The 19,273-nt window shown below is 45.0% G+C and overlaps 1 protein-coding gene across 1 annotated transcript in view; it reads left to right on the top strand.

Moving 5' to 3' along the window:
* Positions 1–363: 363 nt before the first annotated feature.
* Positions 364–19,273, top strand: part of LOC126198728 (coatomer subunit beta) — a 119,596-nt gene continuing 100,686 nt past the window's right edge. The window contains exon 1 of the mRNA XM_049935249.1: positions 364–436. The gene's annotated coding sequence lies outside the window, so the exon portion shown is untranslated. The remainder of the gene's footprint in view (positions 437–19,273) is intronic.

The following is a 19,273-nucleotide window of genomic DNA, read 5'->3' as shown; positions in this document are numbered from 1 at the left end:
TCTGACTCCTAGCCTATTGTTCGCCGACGAACCAGTCGTTGATGTTAATAATGTAGCACTTGAAAATGTTTCTTTCACGTTCCAAGTTCTGGCCATAATATTACACACCTTTTTAATTTAAATTATTTGTCATTATCGAAATAATCGCAGAAAAATTAAATAAAACTGAAAATGGTCAATCAAAACATTATAAATAACGGGTTCATGTAGAGTAAAATTCCCGACTTTTACGAAATTTGAAAATACATGCCGTACATGAACAAAATACGAAAAAGAGCATTCTCCTCTGTTGAAAGAATGAACGGTAAAGAACGGGTGCTCAAAGTAGTGAATCAAATACATGAAATGTTTACGTACTGCGAGGTGTGAAGATCTTTGGTGAAGCGTTGGAATACGTGGTGCTGGTCCTCTGAAGTGACAGAAGAGTGTAACTGTTGTAAGTAACACTGTTTCCGAAGCAATAAGATTTTCGTGTTGACATTTTATTGTAATTTTTTTGAAGTCACAAGTTAGTGACGTTCGTAGCCGTCATACGTTGTAATGCATGCGTACGTGCTATGTTTACAACTTTCCAGCATCTCTTGCTACGAATCCGTCGTACGTTATGACTCAAAACTGAAATATTTGAAACCATTAAATGCTGTGACTCAACACTCAGTTCCTCCACTGGCACAAAGCTTCGGCTATTGTTGGTGATGGTTAATTTGTACGTTTCATTTGCCACTCTGCCGGCATAAACTATTCGTGAATCCGACATTTTTGACAAGCATCGCTGTGTAACCAACAGGCCGTGAAAATTTTTCCACAGCGTTCAAACATTGACATATTTTTTAATTTTCTCCTGTTCATTTGCTATAAAATTAAAATTACATAACCAGCGTGCATTAATAAGTGCTGATGAGCAGTACTAATTTTCTAATTTTGCCTAGTATTTTCGTCGTTGTTGCCTCTTCACTTTCACAGCCATTTGAAATACCTATTTTAATAACTGACAGGGTAAGCTATGTTTCACATACAGTTCATTAGTAGTGAAAGTTGGGTCGCCAAGACAGTCACATCCCAGAGCCATCGCGATTATTGTAAATAGATATTCTTAATATTCTAGCGCCACCCAGGTTGACAATCGCGTGTACTAATTGCGTAACAGAATTGTGACTTTGATTAGTGGGACATGAATTAATGACTGTCAGTCATACATAGCTCGAGTAGAGAGATTAGTGCAAGTTATATAGGCTAATACAACAGATTCACTGAGAAGTAAGGTTCAGATCTGTGTCCAACCACCCAAATTTTTCTGCGATTTTTCTGAATCATAGCCCACTGTTAATTTCTTTCCCCAGCTATGGAATGATACATTTAAACATGGACTTTCTTCCTTAGAGTTGTCCGCCTTCCAGTGGTACAGTACTGTCAGTTGCAGTGAAAACGGGGCCATAGAAGACAAAAAAGTCATGGTGTCCTATGTAGTTTATAATACATTGAGAAAGATCTTACATCAAAATTTACCGGAATGGAATACATAAAGTGCAACTGCTGACACTCTACATAGTTGCATTATTAGAAAATTGGCAAAATAACTGGGAAAATGTCAACTCAGGAAATCAGATCAATGACAGTGAATAAGCATTTGGCAGCATTGAACTGTGTTATTTCCACCACTGACAGTGACATTTACAATACTACTTCCTTTCATTTTATGATTTTTAAATACGGTATGAATTGCTGCATGACCCGTTTTGCTTTTACTGTGTCACCACAACGTCTGTCAAATGAGGGATATAAATCACTCTCAAGTGTGCTTGTAAGATGACAGCTGTGGCTGCTATCATTTATCAACACCATAGCTATGCCATTCACCAGTCATGACTGGTTAGACTGTGTGTGTCACAGGGTTAAAAATATATTAAAATAAGTGTAGTGCAACACTTAGTGACACACAATTGTGAGAATTTTTAAAAAGTACTGTACATGTTCACTTGATTTCATCCAGCACTGCACTATTTAGGCAGTCCCATTTACTTTGTCACTCTCATTCCAATTGTATAGTAGTTATTGGCTTAGACCATGCCACATCTTTCCTCAAAATTTCAGCAATTCCAAGGGTTGTATTTCTGTATTTAGGTGGTTGAATATTTCAGTAGCACCGCTGGAAGACTCCTGTGTCATGGAGAGTCGACAGTTCGGCATGTCTGTTTTTCTTATTGTGTGTGTTATAGGTGTGGATTTCACTCCTGTTGGTGAATGCTTCTTATTTTCTTTCACATGCATGAGGCAGGTGAAGACATATTGAATGAAAATTATCACCACTCTTGGTGACTATCCGTTTGCAGGGGTCCAGTTTTCTGCTTGATTTTATGGTCCATTGCTTTTTTCTTGCTTTTTTAGCGATAGTGCTTCCTTACACCATGTAGAGTGACCCCATAGTAACAGGCCGTAGGTGATATTGCTATGAAAGAGTGATTTTACCAGTAGCACAGACTGATCAATTATCACATGATTGAGACAGTTTGTCACACACATGTGCACTTGCCAAGAGAGTTTACTGTCCATCATGAACCCCAGAAGTCTGACAGCGTCTACACAGTTTAGGTATCCTTCGTCAAGGAAGGAAGATTGGAGTTCAACATCCCGTTGACATCAAGGTTGTCAGAGATGGGCCACAAGCTCAGATTGTTTCAAGGAGGGGAAACAAAATTGGCTGTGCCGTTTCAAAGGAACCATCCCTGCATTTGCCCGGAATGATTTAGGGAAATCACAGATCATGTAAATTTTTATAGATTTGAACCATCGAAAGCGAGTCCAGTGTGCTAACTGTTGCCCATCTCTCTTGACCTTTGTCATTGAGGCTACATACCAATTTTTGTGTGTTTTCTTTTTAAATTTAATTTTCATTTTATTTATAACAATCATCCCATCTTAAGGCTTCTTCTTGAGCCTTACTGCCGTTGATGTCTTTAGAGTACAGATTTCTTATCTTCAGATTGCAAGAACTGACCGTGAGAGCTTAAATCACTTACCAAAATTAGAAACAGGAGGCCCCATGACTGATTGCTGTACCACTGTTACAGCCACTCATCTGTAGACCGGAAAAAATGGAGTGAAATCTAGTGTCTCTGAACGTCAAGACAGACAGTATAATATCTAAGCCTCTACCTGACATCATCTTACATAGAGCACATCCCTGCCAAAGTCTTATTAAAACAAGTCCATTTGGCTGCAAGTGGTGGGAAGTTGTCATTCGACAATATTTCATTGTGAAATTCCTCCCGACACCAGTCTTGATTGCAAAACTTTTTTGTCATCAGAGATTATTACGCTCGGTGCTTTATGCTCATTTCCAGTGCTTCGGCAGTTGGTACATCCATGGCGGCTGTGTTGCGTGTGAGACACCTGATGAAACTTCTGTCCATTTATTCCTGTTTGTGACCTGAGAAACCACAGTCTGATGAAATGGGGGAACTCCAGGATGAATTAGTACCAGATGTCATGTGCTTAACTGAGGCATAGCCTTCTGTCATTGACTTCCCTACAACAGCTATAAAATTTCTGGCAGATCAGTAGTGACATGGTCAATGATATCTGTGGTTGATTCATTCAAGGGTATTCAAAAATCCCATGTGACCTGATTTCAAAATGATATGGAAATACTTTAGTAAGGCTGGCTGTAAGTGAGCCGGGTTGATAAGCAACCATTTCCGTGTTAGTGGGTCCTAATCCCTGTTGTACAATGCCAAACCTTCCGTTTTATCAGGGTGCAATGTTTTTAGTGTAGTGATGACAGAGAGATCATTAATCTTCATCTGATGACTTCAGCATCCATGTGTCTGATTAAAGTTTTGTATATTACTGTGACTACATACTCTGGCATCTTCAGTGCCCATATTTCCAATTGTTCTGATGGATCCTTTTGGCTTGTTAGCCAGCATAAATAATGGTGATCGATCACAATGAATGATTTGCCATATAAATGGTACCATAACTTCCTGTTTGCCCACACAACTTTTTGGCACTTTTTCACAGTCTAAGAGTCGAAGAGTACTCTAGATTTGCACTTCAACTGCCCTTTAATTCTGTCTTGACATTCGTCATAGCTGGTAATTTTTGACAATATGTGAACATTTTCTGAAGGATAAAGAAAGATCTTCCTCGCTCTTCGCTCCAAGAAAATTTGCATCTTCGTGCAAGACTTCTTATAGTGGCTATGCAATCCAAATGAAATGCTTTGTGTGTGTAGTACGAGCATAGTTTAAAGAAGTCTCTCACTTCCCTGATGTGCTGCGGAGTTGTAGAATCCATTTTTACTCTCACTTTTTATAGATCAGCATAGAATACACTGTGTTAGCCCCAAGATTTGTATTTCTTAGACGATGAAAAGGCACTTTTTCAGATTCAGGTGAAGACCTACGTCATGGACAGACGTCAGTGCAGTTGTCAACTGGATTGGATGCTCTTCACATGACTTCGAGAAAACAATGGAATCCAGGTAGCAAAGACACAATGTCCATTTAAGATGTCAAAGTAGGTTGCCCCGCATACATTCGCAGGTGGCTTGAGTGTTGCACAGTTCTGAACTCGTAGATGTAACCAGGTGTTACGAAAGGAAATTACCTTTTCTCAGGCAGTCTTGCCAACCTCAATCTACCAGTAGCCAGCCAGCATGATTATCAATAGTGGAGAAATATTTTGCTTCCTTCAGAAGCCAAAAATATTGACAATGTGTGGCAGTGGGTATGTACACTGACATGACAAAAGTCAGGGGATGGAAATATTCACTTATGCAGCTGATGGTAGTGTTATATAGAAGAGCATTGGATTGGTGGAACTGTCATTTGAACTCAGGTGATTCATATGAAAAGGTTTCCAAAGTGATTATGGCCACATGGTGGGAAATAACAGATTTTGAATGCGAAATTGCACTAAGAGTCTGACGCGCGACGTATTCTGTTTGGAAATCATTAGGGAATTTTGTATTCAAAGATCCTCCGTGTCAGGATTGTGCAGAGAATATCAGATTTCAGGCATCACCTTTCACCATGGACGCGCAGTGGCCAGTGGCCTTCACTTAATGAGTGAGAGCAGCAGCATTTGCATGGAGTTGTCAGTGCTGGCAGACAAGCAACACTGTGCAAAATAACCACACAAAAATCAGTGTGAGACATACAACAAACATACCCATTAATGGGCACAGCAGCAGATGACTGATGCAAGTGCCTCTCATGGGCACATGACAGTATCGGTTGGACTGTAGATGACTGGAAAATCATGGCTTGGTCAGATGAGTCCCAAGTTCAGATGGTAAGAGTTGATCGTGGGGTTCAAGTGTGATGCAGACACATGAAGTCGTAGACAGAAGGCACTATGCAAGCTGGTGGTGACTCTATATTGGTGTGGGCTGTGTTTACTTGGAATGGTCATGTCCTCTGGTCCAACTGAACTGACGATTGACTGTAAATGATTATATTTGGCTGCTTGGAGACCATTTGCAGCCATTCAAGGACTTCATGTTCCCAAAAGATAGAATTTTTATGGATGACAATGCACCATGTCACCAGGCCACAGTTGTTAACAATTGGTTTTAAGAACATTCTAGACAATTAGAGTGAATGATTTGGCCACCCAGATCATCCAACATGAATGCTCTCGAACATTTATGGGACACAATCGAGAAGGCAGTTCGTGCACAAAATACTGCACAGGAAACACTTTCGCAATTATGGACAGCTATAGAGGCAGTATGACTCAATATTTCTGCAGGGAACTTCCATCGACTTCTTGTTGCATTACGCCAAGCAAAAGGAGGTCCGACACAATATTAAAATGTATCCCATGACTTGTTGCCTCATTGTATCCTTTTTGGTAACTTTATTTAGCCACTGTTAATTGACACACACCCCCACCCCATGAACCATGGACCTTGCCGTTGGTGGGGAGGCTTGCGTGCCTCAGCGATACAGATAGCCGTACCGTAGGTGCAACCACAACGGAGGGATATCTGTTGAGAGGCCAGACAAATGTGTGGTTCCTGAAGAGGGGCAGCAGCCTATTCAGTAGTTGCAAGGGCAACAGTCTGTATGATTGACTGATCTGGCCTTGTAACAATAACCAAAACGGCCTTGCTGTGCTGGTACTGCAAACGGCTGAAAGCAAGGGGAAACTACAGCCGTAATTTTTCCCAAGAGCATGAAGCTTTACTGTATGATTAAATGATGATGGTCCTCTTGGGTAAAATAGTCCCCCATTCGGATCTCCGGGCAGGGACTACTCAAGAGGATGTCGTTATCAGGAGAAAGAAAACTGGCGTTCTACGGATCGGAGCGTGGAATGTCAGATCCCTTAATCGGGCAGGTAGGTTAGAAAATTTAAAAAGGGAAATGGATAGGTTAAAGTTAGAAATCGTGAAATTAGCGAAGTTCAGTGGCAGGAGGAACAAGACTTTTGGTCAGGTGAATAGAGGGTTATAAACACAAAATCAAATAGGGGTAATGCAGGAGTAGGATTAATAATGAATAAAAAAATAGGAATGCGGGTAAGCTACTACAAACAGCATAGTGAACGCATTATTGTGGCCAAGATACATACGAAGCCCACACCTACTACAGTAGTACAAGTTTATATGCCAACTAGCTCTGCAGATGACGAAGAAATTGAAGAAAAGTATGATGAAATAAAAGAAATTATTCAGATAGTGAAGGGAGACAAAAGTTTAATAGTCATGGGTGACTAGAATTCGAGTGTAGGAAAAGGGAGAGAAGGAAACGTAGTAGGTGAATATGGATTGGGGCTAAGAAATGAAAGAGGAAGCCGCCTGGTAGAATTTTGCACAGAGCACAACATAATCATAGCTAACACTTGGTTTAAGAATCATGAAAGAAGGTTGTATACATGGAAGAACCCTGGAGATACTAAAAGGTATCAGATAGATTATATAATGGTAAGACAGAGATTTAGGAACCAGGTTTTAAATTGTAAGACATTTCCAGGGGCAGATGTGGACTCTGACCACAATCTATTGGTTATGAACTGTAGATTAAAACTGAAGAAACTGCAAAAAGGTGGGAATTTAAGGAGATGGGACCTGGATAATCTGAAAGAACCAGAGGTTGTACAGAATTTCATAGAGAGCATAAGGGAACAATTGACAGGAATGGGGGAAAGAAATACAGTAGAAGAAGAATGGGTAGCTTTGAGGGATAAAGTAGTGAAGGCAGCAGAGGATCAAGTAGGTAAAAAGACGAGGGCTAGTAGAAATCCTTGGGTAACAGAAGAAATATTGAATTTAATTGATGAAAGGGGAAAATATAAAAATGCAGTAAATGAAGCAGGCAGAAAGGAATACAAACGTCTCAAAAATGAGATCGACAGGAAGTGCAAAATTGCTAAGCAGGGATGGCTAGAGGACAAATGTAAGAATGTAGAGGCCTATCTCACTAGGGGTAAGATAGATACTGCCTACAGGAATATTAGAGAGACCTTTGGAGACAAGAGAACGACTTGTATGAATATCAAGAGCTCAGATGGAAACCCAGTTCTTAGTAAAGAAGGGAAAGCAGAAAGGTGGAAGGAGTATATAGAGGGTCTATACAAGGGCGATGTACTTGAGGACAATATTATGGAAATGGAAGAGGATGTAGATGAAGATGAAATGGGAGATACGATACTGCGTGAAGAGTTTGACAGAGCACTGAAAGACCTGAGTCGAAACAAGGCCCCGGGAGTAGACAACATTCCATTAGAACTACTGACGGCCTTGGGAGAGCCAGTCCTGACAAAACTCTACCATCTGATGAGCAAGATGTATGAAACAGGTGAAATACCCTCAGACTTCAAGAAGAATATAATAATTCCAATCCCAAAGAAAGCAGGTGTTGACAGATGTGAAAATTACCATCAGTTTAATAAGTCACAGCTGCAAAATACTAACACGAATTCTTTACAGACGAGTGGAAAAACTAGTAGAAGCCAACCTCGGGGAAGATCAGTTTGGATTCCGTAGAAACACTGGAACACGTGAGGCAATACTGACCTTACGACTTATCTTAGAAGAAAGATTAAGGAAAGGCAAACCTACGTTTCTAGCATTTGTAGACTTAGAGAAAGCTTTTGACAATGTTTACTGGAATACTCTCTTTCAAATTCCAAAGGGGGCAGGGGTAAAATACAGGGAGTGAAAGGCTATTTACAATTTGTACAGAAACCAGATGGCAGTTATAAGAGTCGAGGGACACGAAAGGGAAGCAGTGGTTGGGAAGGGAGTAAGACAGGGTTGTAGCCTCTCCCCGATTTTGTTCAATCTGTATATTGAGCAAGCAGTAAAGGAAACAAAAGAAAAATTCGGAGTAGGTATTAAAATCCATGGAGAAGAAATAAAAACTTTCAGGTTCGTCGATGGCATTGTACTTCTGTCAGAGACAGCAAAGTACTTGGAAGAGCAGTTGAATGGAATGGACAGTGTCTTGAAAGGAGGGTATAAGATGAACATCAACAAAATCAAAACGAGGATAATGGAATGTAGTCGAATTAAGTCGGGTGATGCTGAGGGAATTAGATTAGGAAATGAGACACTTAAAGTAGTAAAGGAGTTTTGCTATTTGGGAGCAAAATATCTGATGATGGTCGAAGTAGAGAGGATATAAAATGTAGACTGGCAATGGAAAGGAAAGCGTTTCTGAAGAAGAGAAATTTGTTAACATCGAGTATAGATTTAAGTGTCAGGAAGTCATTTCTGAAAGTATTTGTATGGAGTGTAGCCATTTATGGAAGTGAAACATGGACGATAAATAGTTTGGACAAGAAGAGAATAGAAGCTTTCGAAATGTGGTGCTACAGAAGAATGCTGAAGATTAGATGGGTAGATCACATAACTAATGAGGAGGTACTGAATAGGATGGGGGAGAAGAGGAGTTTGTGGCACAACTTGACCAGAAGAAGGGATCGGTTGGTAGGACATGTTCTGAGGCATCAAGGGACCACCAATTTAGTATTGGAGGGCAGCGTGGAGGGTAAAAATCGTAGAGGGAGACCAAGAGATGAATACACTAAGCAGATTCAGAAGGATGTAGGTTGCGGTAGGTACTGGGAGATGAAGAAGCTTGCACAGGATAGATTAGCATGGAGAGCTGCATCAAACCAGTCTCAGGGCTGAAGACCACAACAACAACACAGTTGACACACAGATGCCATGTGGCTATTCTCTATTTTGCGAGGATGTCAGAGGAAGGTCCCATTATCCATAGGTTATGGCTATTGACTGGCATTTGAGGCTGACTGCTGAACAATTCTACTGCCACCAACATACCTTTCATGTAAGGACCATGAAGATAAGATTTGAGAGTAGGGCTTATACTGAAGCATATAGATAGTCATTTTTCCTTTGCTGTAATTCCAAGTGGAACAGAAAAGGAAATAACTGGTAGTGGTAGGGGGTACTCTCTTCCTCATGCCGTATGGTGACTGCGGAATATGTATGTAGATGTAATGGTTAACTGGAAAGCGCTACATGAGAACTGATTGGTGGTGGGATGAGCACCTCTGTTGGTATGGTGATTTGCAGAGGATCATTTGGTCTGTTGTGTCTTCTCTCCAGAGTTGAATGCAGCCGAAAAGTAACACTAAATATCCGTTATTCACCAAAGTTTTTCTGCAGTCAATCTAGGACCAATTGGTGTTAGATAGTAGGTTCTTCTTGTGGGTAGTTGCAGCAAGGTTCTCCATCAACAGCACTTAAGCTGGCAAAGAAAGACAACTACTATTGGGGAAAATAGTGCCCCAGTATTGAATAGTGCCTAATCTGGTTGGTCATTGACTGACGCCTATGTGATTTCCCATGGGCTCTGTCAAACATGGAGGATTTTCGTTTCTGGCACCCTCCTTAGACAGTCATTTGTTTGATCTTCCTGATTTTTGAGGTGGAACAAGTAGCTGAAAGCTCTGGCCGATGACAGATAAAGAGAATAACTGCCATGCATCGGTGAACGACTTGACCATGGTACAGCGATGAGTTTGACCCAACAGACTAGTAGTCATCTGCAGCTGTGTGGCTATCAGAGAACTGCTATGTTTGTAGATGTATTACTGTGTAGTAGTTGCTCACACCTTTAATTTACAGTTGCATACTACATGCCTTAGGAAACTGCGATGGAAATCTACTGATGTGTTGTCCTTCATTCTCCAAATGTCCGTCTTTCTGTGCAATGATTGGATTGGTGAGGTAACCTGTTGAATCTGTGTCGTTGAGAATCTTGAATGGTGTTTGATGGTTCCAGTGCGAGTCAAGTTAGACATTAATAGATATCATGAACCATCGTACACTGAAGTGCCAAAGAAACTGATAAAGGCATGCATATTCAAATACAGAAATATGTAAAGAGGCAGAAGACGGTGCTGCAGTTGGCAACACCTACATAAGAGAGCAAGTGTCCGGCACATTTGTCAGATCAATTGCTGCTGCTACAACGGCAGGTTATCAAGATTTAAGTGAGTTTGAACATGGTATTATAGTCAGCGCACAAGCGATGGGACACAGCATCTCCAAGGTAACAAAATGGGAATTGTCCCATACAACCATTTCACAAGTGTACCGTGAATATCAGGAATCCGATAAAACATCAAATCTCCGACCTTGCTGCGGCCGGAAAAAGATCCTCGAAGAACAGGACCAACGACAACTGAAGAGGATCGTTCATTGTGACAGAAGTGCAACCCTTCTGCTAATTGCTGCAGATTTCAATGCTGAGTCATCAACAAGTCTGAGCATGCAAACCATTCAACGAAACATCATCTATAGGGGCTTTTGGAGCGAAGGTCCACTTGTGTACCCTTGATGTCTCACGACACAAAACTTTAGCCTAGCCTGGGCACGTCAATGCCGACATTGGACTGTTGATGACTGGAAATGTGTTGCCTGATCTGTCGAGTCTAGTTTCATATTGTACCAAGCGGATGTACTTGTACAGATATGAAGACAATCTCATAAATCCATGTGTCCTGCATGTCAGCAGGGGACTGTGCAAGCTGGTGAAGGCTCTGTAATGGTGTGGGGCATGTGCAACTGGAGTGATAATGGGACCCTTGATATGTCTAGATACGACTCGAACAGGTGACACGTTCGTAAGCATCCTGTCTGATCACCTGCATCCATTCATGTCCATTGTGCATTCCAGGGAGCTTGGGCAATTCCAGCAGGACAATGTGAAACCTCACATGTCCAGAATTGCTGCATTGTGGCTCCAGGAACACACTTCTGAGTTTAAACACTTCTGCTAGCCACCAAACTCCTGACACATGAACGTTATTGAGCATATCAGGGATGCCTTGCAACATGCTGTTCAGAAGAGATCTCCACCCCCTCATACTCCAACAGATTTATGGACAGGATTCGCGGTGTCAATTCTCTCCAGCACTACTTCAGACATTAGCAGAGTCCATGCCACATCGTATTGCAGCACTTCTGCATGGTTGTGGGGATCGTACGCAATATTAGGCAGGTGTACCAGTTTCTTTGGCTCTTAAGTGTGTATCTTTTCTTGGCCATATTAGTAATGCAAGATCCCACTGTTCTTCCATAAATGCAATTAATATGACATCTGGATGTGTGTTGGCCTCCTTTTGGAGTTTTTTTTCTAGTGTATTGCCTCCGTGTGTGGGCACCACTTGGTGAAATACTCTGTTGTGATGATGACCTACAAAAGAAATGTGGTAGACATTCTCTGCCATGCCGTCATTAGATGTGGAATTGTCATCTTCTTCATATATAGGTTCACTGCGTGAAACAGTGCCAAAATATTATATAGACAACTATTTCATCTCCACCTGACTTCAGTTATATGGACCTAAGAAATGTTTTCTTAATTTCTGCCAGAAATTTGTCCCAGTTATTGAGCTGCCGAGTTCTTTCTGGAACTTACATATTTATGGAATGATGTGATATGCTCTATTTACACACACACACACACACAGGTGGACAGACAGAGTCTGCCAGAAACATGTATACACTCTTTGCAGGCTCTGTCGAGATGTAGATATTGTCGTTTGATCTGAGTTAAGAGTGTGTTGTAGTATGGTCTTTGACTCAACAGATATTAGTACTTTCATCTTAGTATTGAGAAAACAAGTGGCTGGACCACGCTTGATATTCGAGCAATGAAAATGTATTGTGAAATGGTTTTTCATGTTTGATAATGCCATTGAAGTGCAACAGCAGTGGAGGTGAGAGTTTGAAACGGAACTGCCAACCTGCCTAACAATTAAATGCATCATTGACAAGTTTGAATTGCATGGAACGATTTGTGATATTCACAAAAGAAGATCAGGAAAAGACAGTGTACATTTGCAAGTTCTGATTCATCAGCTCTCATGTTGGAAAAGTTTATTAATTCTCCACAGAAGTCTGCTACACAATATGGACTTGAAGTGGGAGTTAGCAGTACAAGTGTACGAAGAATTGTGAAAGCTGCAAAGTGGAAAGTTTACATTCCATGATTACTGCATGCAATTAATGATGATGATCCAGATAGCCAAATGAAATTTTGTGAATGGTATCAGCAAATGGTAACTGATGATGAATAATTTGTGACAAAGGTAGTGTGGAGTGATGAGGCACAATTTAAACTTAATGGAACTGTGTATCGGCATAACACTGTGTACTGAGCACAGGAAAATCCGCATGTTTATGTGGATAAAGTGGTCAATCTACCAGGCATTCATGTGTGGTGTGGACTATCATCTAAGGACCGTTTTTCTTTGATGCTACTGTCACTGAAGAAGTGTACCTGGAAATGTTATGCACATCAATTTTGCCAGTTATACATGCGCTTTATAGAGCTGATGTAGACATCTTCTGCCAACAGGACGGGGCGCCACCACACTACCACCTAACCGTACGAGCTTTCCTGGTTGACAATTTTCCAGGGCATTGGATTGGGCGAAGGGGGCCCATTGAGTTCCATCCACGGTCACCAGGTCTAACACCTATGGACTTTTGCTTGTGGGGAAACTGTGAAAGATAATGTCTATCAACGTAAGCCACGTATGCTGGAGGAACTTTGCCAGGAGATTACAGCAACATGTGCAGTGATCTCCACTGCAACATTGACTGACATAGTTGCAGCGACTGCTTGTCATTCTGTTATGTGTATAACCACCAAATGTGAACATTTTGAACATTTAAAGTAACCATGTGCTAAACTGAAGGTTGTACAACATGTGTGATCAATTATTAAATGTAAAATAAACACACAACTAATACTATGGTTGTTGGTTCACACATGCAAAGGTCCCTCACTCCATCACTGCCCCAACGCGGTATGCACACGTGTTGATAGGTCTTGCTGTTTGTCTCCGCCTCACATCAGAAGCATTCACACGTAATCTTTGCTTCGGAGCACACAAACGTCACCCCCCCCTGCGGGTCCGGGGATTAGAATAGGCCCGAGGTATTCCTGCCTGTCGTAAGAGGCGACTAAAAGGAGTCCATCCCCCTCACGGGGGTAGTTAGCGCCTGCGTCCGGAGACGGACGGTTTCACGACCTATAATCGTGGTCTTTTTGGTTTTTCCTTCTCGTTTCTTCCTTCCTTTTGTTGGTTCCTTTCTTTGCTCTTCTCCACATGAATGTCTTCCTTACTTTTTCCCTTGACTTCTCCTTGCCTTCTCCTTGCCTTCTTCTCCTTGCCTTCTCCTTGCCTCCTTCTCCTTGCTTTCTCATTGCCTTCTTCTCCTTGCCTTCTCTGGTCTCCGCCTCGGCGTTTGAGACAGTCTGTCCTCTTTCTCCCTCTCTCTTCTTTTTCCTCTCCTTCCTTCCTCCCTGTGCGTGTCTGAAGGCCGACCCACGCGTTCGCACGCGTAGCCGGTGACGGGGTAACGCGTAAGTCCCCGCCCTGGGTAGACATGTAAGGCACGCGCGTACCCCCTGGTAAAGGCCAGGCCCGGGGAGGGGTGATTGCCTGAGCTGATACCTTCTGACCATGCCGATTGGTCCCTCCGTCTGTTTCTCGGGAGGTGTGACCTGAGGTGTAAACATTCACCTAAGGCGGGAGTGCCCTCTGAGAGGGTCCCCACAAGGAAGGAGCGCGCCATCGGAGACGCTGGCAATCATGGGGGATTCCTCCGCAATGGATTCTACTCCATCGCTTTCGACTTCGACCCACAAACGGAAACGTGACCAGCCAACTGTGACAAAAATACTACCGCCTGCCCCACAGTTCCTCGTAGTTTCTCGATCTGAGGACGGAAAGGATTTTTCCTCTGTCAACCCTTTCGTTATCCAGAAGGGCGTAGATGCCATAGCCGGATCTGTTAAATCTTGTACCAGGTTGCGTAACGGTACCTTATTACTAGAAACTGAGAGCGCCTTTCAGGCACAAAAACTGCTTCGGGCAACACTCCTGTACACATTCCCTGTCCGGGTGGAGGCTCACCGAACTTTGAATTCGTCTCGTGGTGTGGTCTACACTAGATCCCTCGACGGTTTGACTGACGAGGAGATTCAATCTTTCCTCGCTGAGCAGGGCGTGACGGCTGTCCATCGGGTCATGAAAAAGGTCAACAATGACCTTGTACCGACCCGGACACTTTTCTTAACCTTCGATAGTGTTAAGCTGCCATCGCGCATCAAGGCGGGCTACGAGGTTATTTCTGTTCGCCCCTATGTCCCGACACCTACGCGCTGCTACCAGTGTCAGCGTTTCAATCACACTCGACAGTCTTGTTCCAATGCGGCTAAATGTGTCACTTGTGGCAGGGATGCCCATGAGGGTGACTGTCCACCTCCGTCTCCTCGTTGTGTGAACTGTCAGGGTGACCATGCCGCATCCTCCCGCGACTGTCCTGTCTATAAGGAAGAACGCTGTATCCAGGAAATTCGAGTCAAAGAGAAAGTGTCCACCTCGGCTGCTCGCAAGCTATTAGCTAGTAGGAAGCCCACGCTGCTCCCAGCGGGGAAATACAGCACTGTCCTCGCCTCTCCTCGGACTACCCGGGAGGTAGCAACCCAGACATGCGATCTGACCTTCAGCACCACGGTCATCCGTTCGGCCAGTGCTAAGATCGCGCGGTCGACGTCTCCTCTTCGTCCCATCACCCCACAGACACCAGCCCCTTCATCAGCTTCTGCTAAGACGAAGACCCAGAAGTCAGATGCACGGGCCTTCAAGAAGGAACCGTCCCGTGCAGACTTCCTACGTACCTCGACCTCCCAGCCTTCGTCCGGTACTTCCACCAAACGACCATCCAAGAAGGCTAATAGGAAGCACAGTTCTCCTTCTCCGCCACGGCGCATTTCTTCTCCTGCGCCACCCAGCGGTTGCCGCCCCAGGCCGTCATCCCTTTCGCCTGGCCGCACCGCTGGTAGCCGAACATCTGGCCGTTCACCGGCGGAGGAAGCTCCCCCTCCCGGCCATCTTCCCAAGATGGCCGATGAACCTATAGAACCAATGGACGATGACTGTCCGCCTACTGATAGCGGCGGCAGTGCTCGCTCGAAGCCAGGCCCTCAGCGGCCTTCGAGGTGACCCCTTCTCTCATCTTCCTTTTCTTCCGATGGCACTTATTAACTGGAATATTCGCAGCGTTCGCTCCAACCGAGAGGACTTGAAGTTGCTGCTCCGCTCGCATCGTCCGCTCGTCGTAGCCCTCCAGGAAACGAAGCTACGCCCATGCGATCAAATTGCTTTGGCACACTACACCTCTGTGCGTTTTGACCTACCCCCTGTGGTAGGTATCCCAGCTCATGGAGGGGTTATGTTGCTGGTCCGGGATGATATTTACTACGATCCCATCACGTTGCACACCGGCCTGCAGGCAGTTGCCATCCGCATTACTCTCCCCTCTTTTACGTTTTCCTTTTGTACCGTTTACGCTCCATCGTCATCTGCCGTTACCAGGGCAGACATGACGCAACTTGTTGCTCAGCTACCTGCACCATTTTTGTTAACTGGTGACTTCAATGCCCACCATCCTCTTTGGGGCTCTCCAGCATCCTGCCCGAGGGGCTCCTTGTTAGCAGACCTTTTCAACCAGCTCAATCTTGTCTGCCTCAATACTGGCGCCCCTACTTTTCTTTCGGACACATCTCATACCTATTCCCATTTAGACCTCTCTATATGTACTCCCCAACTTGCACGCCGGTTTGAGTGGTATGCCCTTGCTGATACATATTCGAGCGACCACTTCCCGTGTATTATCCATCTCCTGCAGCATACTCCCTCTCCGTGCTCCTCTCGTTGGACCATCTCCAAGGCAGACTGGGGGCTCTTCTCTTCCAGGGCGACCTTTCAGGATCAAACCTTCACAAGCTGCGATCGTCAGGTCGCACACCTCACGGAAGTCATTCTCGCTGCTGCTGAATATTCCATCCCTCACCCTACCTCTTCTCCACGTCGCGTACCGGTCCCCTGGTGGACCGCAGCATGTAGGGACGCTATACGTGCTCGTCGACGTGCTTTACGCACCTTTCAACGCCACCCTACAGTGGCGAATTGTATTAATTATAAACGATTACGTGCTCAGTGTCGTCGTATTATTAAAGAAAGCAAGAAAGCCAGCTGGGCTGCTTTCACCAGCACCTTCAACAGTTCTACTCCTTCTTCTGTTGTCTGGGGTAGCCTGCGCCGGCTATCTGGCACTAAGGTCCACTCCCCAATTTCTGGCTTGAAGGTCGCGAATGAAGTCCTTGTGGCCCCTGAGGCTGTCTCCAATGCCTTCGGCCGCTTTTTCGCCGAGGTTTCGAGCTCCGCTCATTACCACCCTGCCTTCCTCCCCCGCAAACAGGCCGAGGAGGCTAGGCCACGTGACTTCCGCTCCTCGAATTGTGAAAGTTATAATGCCCCATTCACCATGCGGGAACTCGAAACCGCACTTGGCCGATCACGGTCCTCCGCTCCAGGGCCTGATTCTATTCATATTCAGATGCTGAAGAACCTTTCTCCTGCGGGTAAAGGTTTTCTTCTTCGTACATACAATCGCATCTGGATTGAGGGACATGTTCCCGCATGCTGGCGCGAGTCTATTGTTGTCCCGATTCCTAAGCCGGGGAAGGACAAGCACTTGCCTTCCAGTTATCGACCTATCTCGCTTACCAGCTGTGTCTGTAAAGTGATGGAGCGAATGGTTCACTCTCGATTGGTTTGGCTGCTCGAGTCTCGACGCCTACTTACCAATGTACAATGTGGATTTCGAAGGCGCCGCTCTGCTGTCGACCATCTGGTTACCTTGTCGACCTTCATCATGAATAACTTCTTGCGGAAGCGCCCGACCGCGGCTGTGTTCTTTGATTTGGAGAAGGCTTACGACACCTGTTGGAGGGCGGGCATTCTCCGCACCATGCATACGTGGGGCTTTCGCGGTCGCCTCCCTCTTTTTATTCGTTCCTTTTTAATGGATCGACAGTTTCGGGTACGTGTGGGTTCTGTCCTGTCAGACACCTTTCGCCAGGAGAATGGGGTGCCACAGGGCTCAGTTTTGAGCGTCGCTCTCTTCGCCATCGCGATCAATCCAATAATGGATTGCCTCCCAGCTGATGTATCAGGCTCCCTTTTCGTGGACGATTTTACCATCTATTGCAGCGCGCAGTGTCCACGTGTCTTGGAGCGCTGTCTTCAGCGTTCTCTTGACCGTCTTTACTCCTGGAGTGTCGCCAATGGCTTCCGTTTTTCTGCCGAGAAGACGGTCTGTATTAACTTCTGGCGCTACAAAGAGTTTCTCCCACCGTCCTTACGACTCGGTCCCGTTGCTCTCCCACTCGTGGAGACAATCAAATTTTTAGGCCTTACCTTTGACAGGAAACTTAGCTGGTCTCCACATGTGTCATATTTGGCCGCCCGTTGTACCCGTTCTTTAAATGTCCTCCGTGTTCTCAGTGGTATGTCGTGGGGAGCGGATCGAACTGTCCTACTTCGTCTATATCGGTCGATCGTCCGCTCCAAGCTGGATTATGGGAGCTTCGTATACTCCTCTGCACGGCCATCCATCTTACGCCGCCTCAACTCCATACAACATCGGGGTTTACGACTTGCGATCGGAGCATTTTATACCAGTCCCATAGAGAGTCTTCATGCTGACGCTGGCGAATTGCCACTCACCTACTGGCGCGATATACTGCTTTGTCGGTATGCCTGTCGGCTACTGTCAATGCCCGACCATCCTTCTTATCGTTCCTTTTTTGACGACTCTCTTGACCTTCAATATGGGTTGTATGTCTCTGCCTTGCTACCCCCTGGAGTTCGCTTTCGTCGCCTCCTTCAACACCTTCATTTTTCACTCCCTGCAACCTTTCGAGTGGGCGAGAGCCGCACGCCACCTTGGCTCCAGGCTCAGGTCCGCGTTCACCTCGACCTCAGCTCGCTCCCAAAAGAGGTCACCCCCGGTTCGGTCTACCACTCCCGTTTTTTGGAACTTCGTTCGAAGTTCAACAACATGACTTTCATTTATACAGATGGCTCTAAGACCAATGACGGGGTCGGGTGTTCCTTTATTGTCGGGGCACAAAGTTTCCAATACCGGCTCCATGGCCATTGTTCGGTCTTCACAGCTGAGCTCTTTGCCCTCTACCAGGCTGTTCTGTACATCTGCCGCCACCGACATTCTGCTTATGTCATCTGCTCAGATTCCCTGAGCGCCATCCAGAGCCTCAGTGATCCGTACCCGGTTCACCCTTTCGTACACCGGATCCAACGCTCTCTTCAGCAGCTGGTGGACGTCGGTACGCCGGTTAGCTTTATGTGGGTTCCTGGCCATGTCGGTATCCCTGGGAACGAAGCTGCAGATGCCGCGGCCAAGGCTGCGGTCCTCCAGCCTCGGACAGCTTCTTGTTGTGTCCCTTCGTCCGATTTTAGCAGGGTCATTTGTCGGCGCGTTGTGTCGCTGTGGCATGCCGATTGGGCTGCACTTACCGACAACAAGCTTCGGGCCTTAAAACCTCTTCCCGTGGCTTGGACGTCCTCCTCACGCCCTTCTCGGCGGGAGGAGGTAGTTTTAGCAAGGTTAAGAATTGGACACTGCCGGTTCAGCCATCGCCACCTGCTGACGGCTGCGCCGGCGCCGTTCTGCCCATGTGGGCACTTGCTGACAGTTCGTCACATTTTAATGTCCTGTCCCAATCTTAAAACACTGCGCCTCGATCTTAACCTGCCTACTACTTTAGATGCCATTTTAGCGGATGACCCACGAGCAGCTGCTCGTGTTCTTTGTTTTATCAATTTGACAAACCTCGCTAAGGACATTTGATGATGTTTTTTAATCCTATGCCTGTCAGTCTGTCTTTTATTGTGTTTTCCCTTTTAG

This window comes from Schistocerca nitens, chromosome 8, assembly GCF_023898315.1.
Source record: "Schistocerca nitens isolate TAMUIC-IGC-003100 chromosome 8, iqSchNite1.1, whole genome shotgun sequence".
Lineage (NCBI taxonomy): Eukaryota > Metazoa > Arthropoda > Insecta > Orthoptera > Acrididae > Schistocerca > Schistocerca nitens.
Note: the sequence above shows the minus strand (reverse complement) of the source record. Positions and strands in the feature narration are given on the sequence as shown.